Source organism: Pangasianodon hypophthalmus, chromosome 4, assembly GCF_027358585.1.
Source record: "Pangasianodon hypophthalmus isolate fPanHyp1 chromosome 4, fPanHyp1.pri, whole genome shotgun sequence".
Lineage (NCBI taxonomy): Eukaryota > Metazoa > Chordata > Actinopteri > Siluriformes > Pangasiidae > Pangasianodon > Pangasianodon hypophthalmus.
In genome coordinates this window covers 9844872-9849222 of record NC_069713.1, presented here as the reverse complement: position 1 = coordinate 9849222, position 4351 = coordinate 9844872, and the positions used below count along the sequence as shown (strand labels likewise).

The window sequence follows — 4351 nt, the reverse complement described above, 5'->3', positions numbered from 1 at the left end:
TTACCTGATTATTGGTTGCTTTATCAAATATTACATGCCTGGATTTTCAGTGCTAGCAGTCAGAACAGGGTTCCCACAGGTCCTTGAAAGTTTGTGAATCTGAAAAAAAAAGTCAAGGCCCTGGAAAGTTTTTGAAAATAAACGTACATAGATACAGAAAAAGATTACAAAGAATGGCTTGCCAGAGATCCAAAGGACCATCACTTGGCCAGGTGCAGAGCCTGTTGTAAATCTCTCAAAGTGCATAGGATGGGAGAAGCGGCTCTTTCAAGTCATGCAGCTGGATCTACACACAAGACGGCACTGCGGAAATCGGAAGCAGGTAAGTCCTACCATAGCCTGCATCTGACATAGAAATGTTGATTTCGAAGGCTGTTGAGTTGTTGGCGATGTGGATAAATTTGCACCAGCTCTGCAATCGGCACTCCAGTCACGCCACGTTCATTTATATAGCGCTTTATACAACAGATTGATTTAAAGAAGTGGTTCTCAAAGTGTGGTACGAGTGCCAGTAGTGGTACTCAGGCTCCCTCTAGTGGTGTGCAGAGGAATCACTAAATTAAATATAAATTAATGTTAAAACACTACATTTTAATTTAATCTTTATTTGAGTATTTTTTTTTTTTTTTCATTTAAGTACAGTACAGTTTTTATTTAACTTTTAGGTACACCACATTTTAATTTAATCATTATTTAGGTTTTTTTATTCACCTGTGTGTAAGCACAGTGCAGTTATAATGTTCAAACTGTGTATTTACAATGCTAAAGTGGCTGACAACAATAAATATTCTTATTAGGAATAAAACTGCCTCGTTTTTTAACTGTGCAGAGCTGTAGCTGAATAGTTAGGCCTACTACGCTACTGTATTTTAATGTTGGTCATTATGGTGGTACTTGGAGATCCAAATATTTTCTGAGGTGCAGTTGCGAAGACTTTTGCCTGTGGAGCAACAAAGTCCATGTACATTTGCACACATGGTTTGGCTCCGCATTTCAAACACTTGCTGTGCAAAAAACTCTCTTCTAATAGGGAGGACTATGATGTTTTCAGTGCTTACACCGAACCCAAATATGTTCAGTCAATGACTGTATCTTGTGTTCAATAAACAAAACATTTGTGATAATCTGTTGCCCAAATATTTTATTTAATGTAATGTTGAATTGCTTTGCTTGTTAAGATAATGTAAACCCATGAGGGAAGAAAAACTTAAAAGCATATTCATATGTCTTAAAACTTCTGGTTACATGATCCTAAGCTCCTTTCAATAAAATCCAGGCAAAAGTTAATATCAGAATTTTTAGAATACAATATAGGATATACCGAATATTCTTCAGTTTTATGCAAAACAGAAATACGACAAATAGAATATCAGATCTGTCATATGGCCAAAAATAAATGCAAAAAAAATGCTTTTTTGCATAGTTGTGTTTGACACATGAAAACTGTAACAATGTATCTTAACAAGGTAACACGATGTAACCTTGCTCTCACTTGAAATGTGTCTCCACATTAAGTCCTTGAATTTGAGGGTATTGGACCTGGATAGTCCTTGAAAGGTCCTTGAATTTGAAGTTAACCAAGGTGTGGGAACCCTGTCAAAAATAAAACTGTTGGAGAAATATATATATATATATATATTTATTATTATTATTTTTTAACTGAGAAACGTCCATAAAAGAGTGACACTGTAAGCTACACTTTTAATTTGCAGGGTATAATGTGGAATAACTTTCACAGCATAATACTCATTACTCTTGAGTACTTTTAAAAGGGCTACTTTTTACTCGTACTTTGAGTAGTATTTAGGACACGTACTTTTACTCTACTCGCACTACATTTTTTGGGACGTAATAGTACTTTTACTTGAGTATGATTTTTCATTACTCTTTCCATCATTGCTTATTACCGACGGTTTGTTCCCCATTTCACACAGCTATCGAGGCCCTTGCATGCCCCGACAGGTAAAGTAAAAAAGGGCGGCATTAAGCCTCTACCACAACACTGTGTGTGGTTTGAAGAGTGCCAAGCAGCATTTGATAGGCTGAGGAAGTGTCTGATGGCACCACCTGTACACGCATATCCCGACTTTAATCTCCCATTCATTGTAAGTATAGGTGGGAGTTACCTGGGCCTTGGGGTGGTCCTGAGCCAAAGACAAGAAAGGGTTGAATGTGTGATAGCCTTCGCCAGCCGAGGCTTGCAGGAGTGCGAGAGAAATGACAAGAATTATAGCGGCTTTAAGTTAGACCTTCTCGGCCTCAAATGGGCAGTCACTGAAAAATTCCGTTCACTGTCATCACAGACCACAACCCCTTGTGGTACTTGGAGACAGCAAATCTGGGTGCGGTAGAACAAAGCTGGGTGGCCTAGCTCACCAAGTTCAACTTTGAGGTGCATTATAAGCCTGGAAGACTGAACCAAAATGCAGACATGCTGTCCCATATCCTGGTGGCTTCAGAGCCAGAAGTTGAGTACATACAGTAAGACTTCTTAGTGATAAAGGAAGAAAACGTTTGTTTGTGGCCTGTCTGCACAGTTAGGTCCAAGAAGCCGGTGGCACACTCGGCAGCTCAGTCCAGGCTGAAAATCCAAATCTGTGGACACAGCTGGAATGAGCTTCAGGAACCTCAGATGCAAGATCTTGACATCGGGCCGGTGTTGACTGCCGTTAAGGTGCATGAAAGGCCCAAGAAACAGAAGATGCATGAGATGAGCTGGCCACAACAGAAATGGACTGGATAGTGGAGCGACTGAAGTTGCAGCACGGCGTCCTGTTTCGGTGCTTACGAGACCCCAGACATGGTGAGAAAGTGCGACAGCTGATGGTGCCTGTAAAATGGGAAACTCCCTGAAACTCACTCCTTTTACTTGCAAAACACATCATAGTTTAGAAGTACTATCTGAGTAGGACTAAATTCTTACCCTCACTATATGGGCACAGTGGTACTTAGTATATTATGACATCGACAAACATCAATAACAAGACAAACAAACTAGTATAACACACTACCTAAAAATTACACTCAAACTTAAGTTATTGACCACAATTATAAGCATTAAACTGAAAATCTACATAACCATTTCTAATATTTTCAGTATAAAACTTCTATAAGCACTACATACTCCTTTTTCTTTGGAACTAATAAAATACCAGTCATTCTGACCATGTACTCTTCCACTCATACCTCATAAGAAGTAGAGAACATTCATCAGTGATTAAAGCCCATGAAAGAATCATTAGGCTAGAGCTGATTCATGCTCAGAAGAGTGCATCAAAACTCATCATTGTGATTAGAGAGACATAACACTTTCAAATCACATTTCCTAGCTAGAAACTATAGAAATGATCCCTGAACGTATAGCATCTTAGCATTTCTTAGCCTCAGACAAAACATGACCCAAAATAACACACAAATCCAGAAGCTGGTAGATTGTAGATTCTACAAATAACACACTAAAATGAACAGCGAGAGGCTACACATAACACACACTAGAATGATCAGCTATCCGCATAAACTATCTTAAAAACAAAAACTATACTTACTACGCTTAAGTATTATTTTAAAATATTTGTACTTCGGATGATCATTACTGAAAGTAAGTACTTCTACTTTTACTCAACTACATTTCCAGGAGAAAAAACATAATTGTACACCTTACATTTTTCATTTAGACCTACAAAGTGCCCACTGTTACAAATCTCAAAGGTCAGCAGACTTTTCAGTTGTTTTTCTCTCGCCAATTAGTCAAGTTTAATAATAATAAACTTAATAATTAGTCTGTTGTTTTTCTCTTGGCAATCAGTCAAGTTATGTGCATTTTAATTTATTATTGATATTTTATTAATAAAACATGCAATGAAACTCATAAGTGTAAAATTACATATTAATTACACTATATGGCTAAAAGTATCTGGACACCTGACCATCACACCCACATGTGGCCCTTCCTCAAACTGCTGCCACAACATCGGCAGCACATAATTGTATAGTCTTTGTATGCTGTAGCGTTAAAAATTCCCTGGAACTAAGGGATAAATTATAACTGATTAGGTTTTTTTTTTAAATATTCTTAATTAATGCAAATAATATACAACTATTGGTTTTCACTCATTTTTCCTGATGGTACTCTTAGTCCCTGACCTAGTGTACTAGCATGAGGGCGTGCTTTTCATAGAGACTCCAAAGCACTTCTATAAGTCGCTCTGGATATGGGAGTCTGCTAAATGCTCTAAAAGTAAAAGATGTTTACATTAGTTAATCTTCTTACACATAAATTTTTCCACACGCTCACTAGCATGAGTAGGATACAAAAGTTTTTCTGAATTTTCACGAATACCAAATTTCTTGT

General features: G+C 37.5%; 1 non-coding gene across 1 annotated transcript; it reads right to left on the bottom strand.

Annotated features, from left to right (window-relative positions):
* Positions 1-3154: 3154 nt before the first annotated feature.
* On the bottom strand, positions 3155-3366 carry LOC128318236 (small nucleolar RNA U3). The gene has a single exon (XR_008301713.1). It is a non-coding gene; the product is annotated as a small nucleolar RNA U3 (small nucleolar RNA).
* Between the last annotated feature and the right edge of the window lie 985 nt (positions 3367-4351).